Here is a 13573-nt window from a genome sequence, read left to right as displayed (position 1 = left end):
ATGAGACTTAACCCATTCCTAGGCCTTGAGGCTTTACTTGGTGACATAAGATATCTAGTTGGGGCATTGCATTGTCTCCCCTATTATTTGATGACCCCATTTAGGTTCCTCTTACATGTACATATCTGGGGGAAGCTCCTGTAGTCTGGCTGTTGTGAGGCCTTCCTTTACTCTTAGTTGTTCCTTCACATACTCCCTCTTTACCCTGCTCTCCCACCCTCTCCATATTTGAGTCTCCTATTCTAACCTCCCCTTTATCTTTCCAGAAATACCTTCTACTTCCCTTTCTGTGGAGACGTTCTCTTCCCCCCTGGTCTCTCACTAGATACCTAAACTCCATAGTTATTCATATGGTAGCAAGCTATCCTCTCCATATAACAGAAAACATACACTATTTCTCTTTTCAGGTCTAGGTTACCTCACTCAGATGGGTTGTTGTTTTTTTGTTTTTGTTTTTTCTGGATCCCATCCATTTCCTGTGAATTTCATAATTACAGATTTTAATAGATTAGTAATATTCCATTGTTTAAACGTACCACATTTTCATTATCCAATCATCAGTGGATGCAGATCTAGATTATTTCCAATTTTTGGCTGTTATGAATAGAGCAGCAGTGAACATGGATGCGCAAGTATCTCTGTGGTAAGGTATATATACCCTGGACAGACAGACAGACAGACAGATATAGATATGCATTGGATATATGCTCTGGATCTTGAGGCAGATCAGTTCCCAGATTCCTGGGGAGCCTAATGGCTAAGGATGTTGAACGATTTTAAAAGTATTTCTCAGCCATTGTTATTCATTTTTAGAGAGGTCTGTGGTTGCTTCTGTACTTCATTTTTTATTTGGTTGTTTTCTTGTTCAGTGTTATTTTTTTAAAATTCTTTGTATATTCTAGATATTAACCCTCTAGAGATGTGTAATTGGTAAAGAGCTCTCATTCTATAGGCTGCTGCTTTGCCTGAATGATGGTGTCCTTTGTCATATTGAATCCTTTCCTTTTCTGAGGTCCTATTTATTAATTGCTGGTCTTTGTGTCCTAACAGCAGAGGGCACCATCATTGGAGCCATGTGGAAAGATCTTTACCAATTATACATCTTACAGATGGTTAGTATCTAGAATATTCAAAGAACTAAAACACTGAACTAAGAAAGCAGCCCATTAAAAAATGGGTATAGGACTTAACAGAATGTTCCCTAAAGATGAAACACAAGTGCTTGGAAATGCTTTTTTAAATGTTCAACATTCTCAGCCATCAAAGAATGCAAATCAAAACTACTTTGAGATTTCATCTTACCCCAGTGAGAATGGCCAAGATTAATAAAACAAATGACAGCACACGTTGGCAAGATTGCAGGGAAAGGGGGACACTCAGTCATTGCTAGTGAGAGAGCAAACTGCTACAGCCTCTATGGAAATCAGTGTGGAGGTTCCCTGAAAAGCTGAGAATTGATCAATAAGGGATCCAGCTACACTACTCTTGTGCATATACTCAAAGGACTTGTGCTGGCTAGTTTTATGTCAACTTGATACAAACTAGAGTCTACTGAAAGGAGAAAACCTCAATTGAAAAAAATAAAAAAGCTTCTGTGAGATCCAGCTGTAGGGCATTAGTGATTGAACTGGAGAGGACTCCATCCATTGCGTGGTGTCATCTCTGGGCTAGCAGTTCTGGGTTCTAGAAGAAAGCAGACTGAGGACGCCATGATGAGCAAGCCAATAAGCAGCACCCCTCCATGGCCTCTGTATCAGTTCCCACCTCTAGATTCCTGCCCTGCTTGAGTTCCTGTCCTGACTTCCTTCAGTGATGGACAGTGATGTGGAAGTGTAGGCCACATAAACTCTTTCTTCCCCAACTTCCTAATCATAGCAATAGTAACCCAAACTAAGACTGGATTCAACATCTTACTACAGAGATACTTAGCTCATCCATATTTATAATTCTAGCAATTGGAAATAGTCTAGATATCCACCAGCTGATGAATAGATAATGAAAATGAGGTACATTTGCATAATGGGATATTATTCAGCTTTTAAGAAAAAGTAAATTGCAGGTAAGTGGATGGAGCTAGAAATGATCATCCTGAGGTAACAAAGACCCCAGAAGACTAATAGTGCATGTTTCCTCTTATATGTGGACATTAGCTTTTACACTTTAGATATGTGTCTTTCAATTAGAATAACCACAAGCTTATGTAGCTAGTGAGGGACTAAGGTGGAAGAGGTGATCCTCCAAGGGATGGGAAATAGAACATAGTACTTATTATAAAGAGATAAAGGGGAAACTAGGAGGTTTATATGTAGAGGAGGATGGAAGGACAGGATAAAAAAAAAGGGACTTGGGGCAGGACGACTCACACTAAAGGTGTTTTGAAAAGTCATATGAAACCTACTACTGTAGATGCTTCCGTATATAACCCCAATGGGAAGAACGGGTTATATCTTATTGAGGTGTTGGTCAAAGTAGTCCTAGGGCATCTCCCAAACATCACAGGTTATTATTAAGGCTATTGGTTGTTTTCCACAACCTGCTGGTAAGGCTCTATTGCTGAAGACACAACTTACATGTTAGTAAACATTGAGAATTTGACCTGGTGCCTAACTTAAAGCTTCACCTCTGCTGACTAGAGTTTAGTACTACACACTAGGTGCTACCTACACACCACTAGAGGAGAATCATCAGTCGTCAGTATCTCCCAGGTACAAATCCTTAACATACAACAGTGACCTGCCTGTAGGATATACTAGTGCAATATTGGCATAAATATTATGGGAGTAACCAACCTCTTTTTGACTACATTTACGGCTCCTTTATGCCATGGAACCCATGTGTGACAATGCTAAAGTGGTTAAGAACCTAAGACTAGATAGGTCATGAGACCTACAGAAAACCCCATTATTCTGCTGAAGGAACATAGCAATAAAATGACTCCTAATGAAATATTGCTATACCCACTGACCAGTGCCTCAACGGAGGATTAACAGACTCACAAATGAACAATATGCAAAGAGTGAGAGACCCTGGAACACTCAGACCTAAACGGGATGTCTTCATCAAATCCCTCCCCTCAAGGCTCAGGGATCTGTGCAGAGGAGGAGGTGGAAAGATTGTCAGAGCCAGAGGTGATGGATGACTCCAAGGAAACGGTGTCTTCCAAACACAACAGGACTGACGCACATATGAACTCACAGAGACTGTGAAATCATGCACAGGGCCTGCACAAGTTCAAACCAGACAAGAGTGGACTCAAAGTCCCACCCCTAACCAAGAAGCTATTAATAATACCTGCTGAGAGAAGGGAAATCAGTTTTCTCCTGTGGAGTGTCACTGGGTATATCAACTACACAGAGGGCTGGCTCCATGCTCAGGAGTAGCCGGTCAACACAAACTGAACTCCATGGATTTTTTTGTTTTGTTTTGTGTGTGTGTGTGTGTGTGTGTGTGTGGGTGTGGGTGTGTGTGTGTGGGTGTGGGTGGGTGGGTGTGTGTGTGTGGGTGTGGGTGGGTGGGTGTGGGTGTATGTGTGTGTGCTGTGCGCGCACGCGCTTTTTGCTTTATTTTTTTCTTGTTGTTGATAATTTTGCTTGTTTATTTTGATTTTTGTTTTTTGGAGTTTGTTTGAGAGACAAAAAAGAGAACATGAAGTTGGTTGGGGAGGAAAATTGGGAGGCTCTGAGAGAAGTTTGGGGAGAAGAAAGAATATGATTCAAATACATTGTATGATAAAATTATTTTTTTATGTGTTGAGTGAGAAATCTTGGAATGCCTAGCCCTAAATGGGATGTTTCCATCAAATCCCTCACCTCAGGGCCCAGAGAACTGAGGAACAGGAGGCAGGAAGATTGAAAAGCCAGAGGGGATGGGGGATATTAAGGAATCAAGGCCATCTAGACACAACAGGGCTAGTGCTCATATGAACTCATGGACTGTAGCAACATGCACAGGGCCTGCACAGGTCTGCATCAAATAGGGTCCTAGAGTTAAAGGAGGAGTGGACACATGCTCCCATTCTTAACCCAGAAACTATATCTAATTTATAGCTACTTGCAAATGAAAAGTTAATTTTCTGCAAGGGTGTCTCACTGGGACACAAACCACTCTTAAGGGTAGGCCCCATACCCAAGTAGTAGGTAGTCAACGCAAAATGAACTCAGTGGCATCTTTGGAGGTTCTTTTGTTTCAGAATGTTGTCAGGGTACTTTTTTTTTTTTTAAATCTCACAGGTCCTTGGCATATATATTATGGCTTCTGGTTTTGGGTTTTGATGGGATTCCTGTGTGTGCACACTTGTGTGTGTCTGGGTCTATATGTGTTCCTTGTTCTTGCTTGGTTATTTTGTCATACTCTCATTTGCTTTTTTATTTATCTTACTGTATTTTATTATTATCCCTTTCGCTGCCCATTTGTTTCTAATGAGAGGCAGAAAGGGTGTGGATCAGGATGGGAGGGGAAGGCAGAGGAACTGGGAGGAGTAGGAGGAGGGGAAACTGTGATCAGAATATATTGTATGAAAAAAATCTATCTTCAAAAAAAGAATGTTTTTAATTTTTAAAACTTGGAAAAAACAATAGATACTCGGTATATTACAATTTAATGTGAACTCCATGTGGCCCTGCTCTTCTTGTTTGGACAGTCGAAGAAGAAAACAGACAAATAAAAATTACCATCTCCTGTCAGTCTTCCAATACTTGTTGCTGATATGCATCAGGAGATGGGTGACTCATGCAGTAATCTTCCCAGACCACCTAGGTGGGCAACGGAAGACCTTGCTGGACAGTGGTTCACAGTGAATTGTAGAAGGGGACACATAACTTTGATAGAAATACTAGACTTTGGGTCACTTAAGGGTAGTTTTTTCATACTAGAATCTAGCAAACCGTTCTGCTAAACACAACCAAATATATGTTTTCCTAATGCTTAGAGCCCCCTTTTATTTGTAGGTCTTTTTTTTTTTTTTTTTTTTTTTTTTTTGTGGTGCTATAGACTGAACCCAAGGCCTCTTCCATGCTAGGAAAGTGCTCTACCACTGAGGTGGTTTCTGTCTCATGCATAACATTCCAAACACATGTTACACACCTTTTGGTGAGGACAGAAATGAACAGAAGTAAGCACTGACTGAAGTAAGCCACCGTTGGGTGGAAAGGAAACTGGTGTCTCTGTTAGCTTTTGTTCAGTAAGAGCTGGTTGGACAAAGGAAGCCTGCACTTCCTGAAAGGGAAGCCAGGGTTCGCAGTTTAATTATGCACATGATTGGGTTCCCTTCCCTCCCCAACATGCCAAAATGAAAATTCTGCTTCAGTGGGACTAGCTACAGATTTGATGTAATCATTTCCTTGCATTTGGATGGGAACATGGCTGAAGACTACAGACGACTCAGTGAAATTGTTGAACGGTGGTCCCTAGCATCTGTAGTTCCCCCCAAAATCTGAGGTAGGAGGATGGCTTGAGCCTAGGCAGCTGAGACCAGCCTGGGTAACATAATAAGACCCTACCTAGCAGCATCGCTTGGAAAGATGAGGTCAGCTTTCTGGGATGGCTGGCTTCCTCGAAATAATATTCCTTTTAAAACTCTTTACTCGAAACTGATTCTGTGATTATATTTTCTGGCTTATGAAGATGAGCAGTTAAACACAGACCTGTGTAATGATCTGTATTTAGAGATGAACAGAGATGGAATTATAGAAGAACCCAGTCTACCTGTACATCATAACATGCATTATGATTATAATCATAATATACTTTTAATTTGTGGGGTGGGGGCGGCTACCTGATTATTTCTTTTCACCATGTTCCCAACTCCCTAAGTAGTTATTGAGTAGAACACTCGGTGCGAGAATCATTTTAAGAAAATAAGAAGTTGGGTACATTCTCACGGCGATTGAAATACTTGTATGGGGCCTGGGTTTTAGTTCAGTGGTGAAGTGCTTGCCTAGCATGTACGAGGCGCTGAGTTTGAACCTTCGGAGCTGGCTAAGAGGCAACACACAAAGGTTTACAGATAAACTGTAAAAGCACCAGCTGAGGAAGTGGAGAGAAGTGGGTGTGGGTATTCTCAGCGACTAAGAGCATCACCTCCCCGTAAAGCTGCCCTTTGCCAGACACCAGCTAAATAAATGCTTCATAGCCGCCCACAAAGGAAAATTAATTACTCTAACTCTCATATGACATTATCAAAGAATAAAAGGAGAAGCAAAGTGATTTTACAAGCAGGGCGTCTATGTATATCTAGGAATAATGTTTGATAGGGGGAAATCCTGACCCAAAAGCTGCACGTGAGAACAAGCTTTCTCTATCCCGCTGGCGGGGTGGTGCTACCCGGTGAGGCTGAGCTCTCCCACCTACTTGCTTTCCAAAGGTGCCGGGTCAAGTTCACCCATGGAAACCGGCCCAGCGGTGGTCAGCGTAAAGCTTGTTACTGACGGCCATAGCTTACTGTTAGTATCCCAGAAAGATTTCTTTTTGGGAAGCTACAAACTTATGTCGCAACCCAGTTTCCAAAAGTCCCAACCTGAATTCCACTTCTGAGCCTACGTGAGTCCCGTCACTCGGCCACGCCTGCTCCAGGTGCCCGTCCGTGTCGTGTGCCACCTGCGCTTTGGGGTCCTTACCTCTGGTCGGGTCTGGCTGGCACGAGTGGGGAGCCTCAGCGGCCACGGGGAGGTTGGCCAAGCATCCCGCGTCCTGCAGCTGCACGCCCGCGTTCTGCGCTCTGGCACCCTCTCGGACAGACTGAGACCACGCCCCGAGGCGGGCTCTCAGAGGGCGGGAGTCAAGGGCAAGAGGCCCGCCCCGCCCCCACTTCTGGGCAGAGCATCTTCCTTTCCTGCCTGTCCCTAGCTTGCCCTCCAGCCACTGGACAGGAAACTTGCAGGAAACTCTGGGTCCAGAGGCCTGGAGAGAAGGCGTGGTCGCCGCCAGTGCAGGGTCACCCAGCACATACTTAACCCATAACCCACCTCCCACTGCCAAGGCCCAGGGCTTTAAGGGCAAGTCCTTCACAATCATTCACTTCTTTCCCAAGGGTCGTGTTCTTTTGGGGGGCGGGGAAGTCACAAGAAAAGCCATTGAAGGGGCATGCGTGATCTGTAAATTTGCTTTCCCAAATGTCAGTGGATTTTCAAGAGAATACACTTCAGGTAAAGTGCATTTCCCCTTTCTTCCTCTGGGGCCACGCTTGGTAAATTTAAATTAGAAACAAACATTTAAAAAAGTCTATTCTGTGAAGGTTATCTTTCTAAAAGAATTGGAGGATAAGTTTCTCATGGTTTAAACAGCTGTGCTCATCATCCAGTGATATGCAGTGAGCTTTGAAATAAAACGAACCACTTCACAGACAAATTTAATGTACGGTAATACAAATAAGAGCACAGCTTCTAGAGGGCCAGCACCCAGCAGAAGTATTAGTAAATTCTGGAGAAGCATGATTTTATTGTGCCTGTCTTAAATGCATGTGACTTAAAGAGTTGGATGTAGTACACATGACTGTAACCCCAGCAACAGGGAAAACTGAGGCAGGAGGATTTAAAGTATCACGTAAGCCTGGGCTACCTAATTGAGATCCTGTGTCTGAAAGTGGATGGTAGGAACAGCAACACAGATCAGTGGTGGAGATCTTGCTTAGCAAGTGTGACTAGATGAGGGGAGCAGATGATGTTTATAAATTTCAACTACATTTCTTAAAGTTTTAAAATATGCCATTTTTCAAAAGTTGATCTTAAAAGACAGCACACTGAGATGTCATCAGAGTTCAAGTTTTTCTAAGAACCAATTAGCCAAGTGTTCAAGGAAGCTTTAGGGCTGTCATGTGCTTTCATCAACTAAAGTTAGGATTCCTTTCAAGTAAATGCCATACAGGCTCTGGTACTATTGGTTTTGAAAACAAAAAAACAAAAGCTCAGAGGAGGGCCTGTGGTCAGCTAGCTCGGCAAGTAGTCTTGCTGCCAAGTCTGATGATCCCAGGTAGCCATGGGTTGCTTAATCCCACCTTTTCTTTGCTATAAAAGGCATATAATAGTTACAGTAAAGTTTTGTGGGGATTAAGAGAGACATAAAAGGCACCTTAATATGTATTACCTTTCCAAATACACTCTCACACATAAAAACCACTCTTTGAGTATGACTTAAATCTTATATGCATTTTTAAAATAATAGCTTTATTGTAATGTATCGCAGTAAATAAGGATCAGGATAAACAAATAGGCCGAATAGATGTTTATTCAGGGAGAAATAACTTACAACCTAGACAGATGAACACCAGGAAATTCAACCCGATCCTCTCCTGTCCAAGTCATGCCAGAAAGAGAGCGCCTTTCCTGGCCCCCTCCGACCTCCTTCCACAGGTCACTCCGCCCATGGCTCCACCCCCAAATGGGCGTGGTCAGTGCCACAGAACTATCTCACTACAATTCCCCTTTTAGTCTAAAGAAAAGATTTAGGCTTAATACAAAACTATATACAAAACAGTGAATAACAAGTGTGCTCTAAGAAAAGGAAAATCGAGAACAAAATGACCTACATATCTAGTCCTAGGGTGAGGGCAATATGGAGTTTACAATAGAGTTGTCCTAAGCTGGAAAACGTAAGTCTAGCACCTAATATATCTAACTAGGAAGAGAGAATAATAGTTGTGATAGTTTAATCTTTAACCTCATCCAGACCTGAGAAGGAAATTAACAATACCAGAGTAGACAGGAAATGTGGATGGACACCTTCCAAAAGGTGCAGCAAGGACAGAAACAGCAAGCCACCTGAACAGTCACCCTAGGTCTCACAGCCACGTTGGTACACCCAGATTTGGCTAAGGCCAAGAGAACTTGACAGACCACAACAGCAGGGAGGTAGAATGGTTGTCTTACCCTGACTTGGCAAGGTCAAGCAGTCTTCTATATTTGTCTCCTGCAAGCACATAGGACTGCATGTCTAAATCAGTGGTCAAGGTGGGGGCAATTCTTTGCCCAACAGGCCATTAGCTGAGGCGAGATTAAACTCCAGCAGGAGCAACAACAGTGTCCAACATATTTTTGGGAAAGTGCACGGTGCTGTCAGGAGCAACAGTGACTCATGTCACTGGAGTACTAATATTAAAACATTTAAATGCCATGTTCTGCATGTCTATGAAGTGATTGAAGATTAAGCATCTATATCTGACTAATCTCATAGGTACAGGAAATGTGAGTGGAGATAATCTGTAATACTCGGGAACTTAACTAAAAAGACTGATTAAAACTTCCCTGAGTAAAGCAGGAACAAATACTTAAACAATATAACTATTACATATACATACATGTAAATCCCTAAAATAGAGGTAGAGTATAAGGGTCAAGACAAGAGGTAGAACTATAAAGGGCAGCAAGATAAATATCCCAAATAGTATCAATATACAAAATGTCTTGAATACAAGAAAAGTATACATACATAGAATATGGTAAAAAATAATGTGCATAAAACATTGTAAGTGGAAAGATTTAACACAATATAACAAAATATAAACTTAATTTTACATAGCTTACCACATAAGAATACACAACAATGTAAGCTGTAAAATACTATCATTCTTACTCAAATTCTCAAGAAAATAGGCTAATCTACCTATATCCCATCTAAACCATACCTTTCCCAACCATTCCCTATTCCTGTCTAAAAGATAAACCCAATCCCAAATAACTAAAACCAACCCAAAGACGATGACTATTATCCCAAAATTCCAAGGGTAGGGAAAGGGGGCGTCATTATTTTAAGATTACTTCCTGCTGAAATGGGACGATGATTGCTCCAATGGATCCTGTAGGAAGAAAATTTTTAGCAACCAAATTTCTCAACAGAACTGGCTGTGACATATGTAGCTAGTCACTGTGTGGCAGAAAGTTCTATTTGAAACTCTGGCCAGGGTGTAATAAAAAGGTGCACCATTACAGCTAGCTAGTCATGAGTTGTCTCTAGCAAAACAGTCTCAAATCGGTTTTAGGGTGATGTTTGTAGTTCCGATGCATCAGGTTGAGTCAAGTGGAAACGATGATGTGGGACCCCATCTTCTTTCCGGAGAGTTCAAAGACTGCTGTTAGGAATCGTTATTATTGTCATTTTTATATTAATTATCGTTCATAACAAACTGATTGTCCTGGCTAGTTTTATGTCAACTTAATACAAGCTAGGGTCATCTGAGAGGGAACACCAATTTTAAATATGCCTCCATAAAATCAGCTATAGGTAAGAAGGTAGTGCATTTTCTTAATTAGTGATTGATGGGGGAGGGCCAAGTCCATGGTGGGTGGTGCCACCCCAGGCTGGTGGTCCTGAGTTCTAAATGAAAGCAGGCTGAGCAAGCCTTGGGGGGCAAGCCAATAAGAAGCACCCCTCCTTGGCCTCTGCATCAGCTCCTGCCTCCAGGTTTCTGCCCTGACTTACCTCAGTGATGGACTGTGCTGAAATAAGCCTTTTCCTCTCCATGTTGCTTTTGGGCGTAGTGTTTTATCACAGCAATAGAAACCCTAACTAAGACACCATATTACTGTCTTTTCTAGACAAATATGATAAAACCATTTCGAAGGAGAATGGTATGACCTCAGTACTGAACTCAAACTGGCTTTTAACATGCGCTGAATTCTGGCTGTGAATATAGCTCAGCAAAAGAGCACTTAACCTAGCACATGCAAGGCCCTGAGTTCTAATTCCAGCACCCTGAACTCTCTGAGTCATCAACTCTTGAAGTGACATGTGCAATTGTAAAATTTATACACTTAGTAACCATCTGTATACAAATGTTCTTTATTCTAATAAGCAATGGTCTGGAAATCATAACTCAGTGATTTCACATCAGGACACAAGGAGGAACAGAAATGACCCAGTTTTCACACTATAATAACAGCTTGCAAAAGCAAGATCTTACACATGTGCAATTCAACTTTACAGGAGTGCCTCCTACATTCTAAGATCTATGGCTCATCTCTTAGAATTCGAGTAAGAAGGGCAGATCTCAGACAGGTTGAGCTGGTTGGGAAGTCTCCCTGAAAGGAGGGGATGATAACTCAAAAGGCACTTAGCAAAGTTAGCACTCAATTAGAAATGTACTGTGTATGTTCAATGATGTAGAACAGCGAGATTTAAAGGAATTGCTGCCTGACTGTAGGCTACGAGTAGTGAAGTCCTGAATGAATGTGTGTTTCAACAGGCACAGCCTGTTGAGGACTCCAAAGCCAACTGGCCTGTCATAAAATGGCAAAACCGTTACCTGTATGGGTCAGGCTCAAGAGGAATGGCAAAGTTTTCCTTGGGGGCCTGAATATGAGTGTTTATGAATGAGTGGTCAGTGTGTGCAAAGACTAGCAACTCTGGCTTCCTCCTCCTGATGTTTAAGGCCAAGACTTCACACGAAGAGATGAGACTAGAGACTGGCAACTCTTCACCCTGTTCTAGTAAACGTGCTGAAGTTCTGCTGAGGTTCGTGGTATGGTCCATATAGTGGATTGTTATTCAGCAACAAAAAAGAATATGCTGTTGACTTGAGTTCTCCAAGAACTCATCTCAGAATGGAGATGTTGAGTAACAGGAACAAGACAAAAATCAAATCAAACTTATGACCCCGTTTATAGAAAATTCTACAAAACAGACTCTTGAGTAGTGACAAAGCAGATCAATGGATGGAGAGAAAGTAGGGTGAAGAGGAGAAGGCTGGACATAAGGTAGAGAATAAAGTGCCATGAGAAAAATCTTTGGGGACAACTACAATATGGCTTCATAGATGTATGTATGAATAGTTCAGAACAACAAATTTCATACAGCTAGTTGAATATCAATTATGTCTTACAAACTCTTAGGGAAAAGACTGGGAGAACAGTATAAACAGAAACAGACAAATTTTTTGAGGAATTATGCCAAGAGGTATATCATGTCTAAACTGCTGTCAACAAGCCACATGTGCCCTAGGATAGCCATGGATTGTTCTGTTAGTCAACATTGTTGTCCTGAGGTTAGTTCACGGACATCCTGGGTCGGTGGCATGTCGCTTTTTGCTGCTGGGTAATGATCCATTGTACGCCATACCACAGTTTTACCATTTCCCTGTGAATCAACAGATTAAAACCATAAACTTAATGTAAAAAACAAACAAACAACAACAAAAACCCAGCATGCTGAGATTCTGGGTGATGGTTGGAGAGTGCCATCTGATCCCGATTCACTGTACATGTTGTCTGTGCATGTGTGTCCCTTCACTGTACATATTGTCTGTATATATGTGTCCTTTCTTCATTCCCTCTCTACTCCAGCAGGGATTCTGGAACACAAGCCATACAGGATGTGGCAAATGACCAATTCTGAACTTAAAAGAAACTCAGTATTTTCTTGTGGCCTCAAAGCAACAGTTAAAATAACAAAACAAAATATAATTAAATATATGAGGCAGGCAGTAACTTTTATAGACTTTAAAATATATGTACACACACACACACACACACACACACACACACCAGGCAGGTTTTTCTAGGGTAGGTGGGATGGTGCAAGGTATGGTATGATTTAGGTTATTGTGGGTGAGTGGAAGTCAGTAAGGAAAGAAAGTCTAGACAAGCCAAGGCATATGCCAGAAATGAGGACCTCTTCACACTCAGCCCTGCCTCTTCCACTTACTGACATTTTCTGGCTTTTGAGACCGCATTGTCTTTGTCAGATTCTTCTGCAAAGCCCCCAGAACCTGCCATAAAAACAGGGCTCCAGAGATTAACTAAGAGAACTGGCAATACTCCATCATGTCTCAGGTCAAGGAGACCTCACTTGCCAACAGTTGCAAAGAAGGAAACCCATTCTTGGCACTGGGGTTTTCATGTGTTGTCCTGTGGTGTCTGCCACACACCTGAGTAACAGGACATGGGGACATCAAGGTGGGACATGAAAACTTCATCCCTACTTCCATAACACTGGAAGGTTCTATGCATGCTACCTGAGGAGAAAAGGAATAACAAATCTCACCCAGCCATGAACCCTGAGAAACTGTAACAATTATTGGCCTGGCAAGACATGTCCACTCTTACAATGGTGGCACAAATGTCATGGGAGTAATCAATCACTTTCTGATTAATTTTAAGGCCTGCTGTACAAGCTGAAACCCATACCTGGCACTATTATCAGGGCTGAGAACCTATAGTAGGTCATAGGCCTTAGGGGAGAACCTACTACTATTACTCTATTAGTGGACATAGTACTAAACTGACTCCTAATGACTTCTCATTTTACCCACAGAGTAGTGCATCTCTCAACTCTCATCAGGGAAGCTTCTTTTTAAAGTAGATGACAATTAACAGAGACCCACAACTGGTCAAGGTGAAGAAAACAAGAGACTGGAATTCTCAGTCCTAAACATCTATATCATCTCCTCCTCCCATGACTGAGGGATCACAGCAGAAGGGGACTGGAAGATTGTAAGAGCCAGAGCAGGGGGTAACTATAAGGAAACAGTGCTTTCTGGATAGAGCAGGACAGTTGCACATATGAATTCATAGCAGTTGAGTCAGTGTGCACAAGACCTGCACAAGCTCAGTGAAGTCCCACCCCTGGCTAGGAAGTTGTTGGCAAC

Source organism: Phodopus roborovskii, unplaced genomic scaffold (assembly GCF_943737965.1).
Source record: "Phodopus roborovskii unplaced genomic scaffold, PHOROB, whole genome shotgun sequence".
Taxonomy (NCBI): domain Eukaryota; kingdom Metazoa; phylum Chordata; class Mammalia; order Rodentia; family Cricetidae; genus Phodopus; species Phodopus roborovskii.
Note: the sequence above shows the minus strand (reverse complement) of the source record.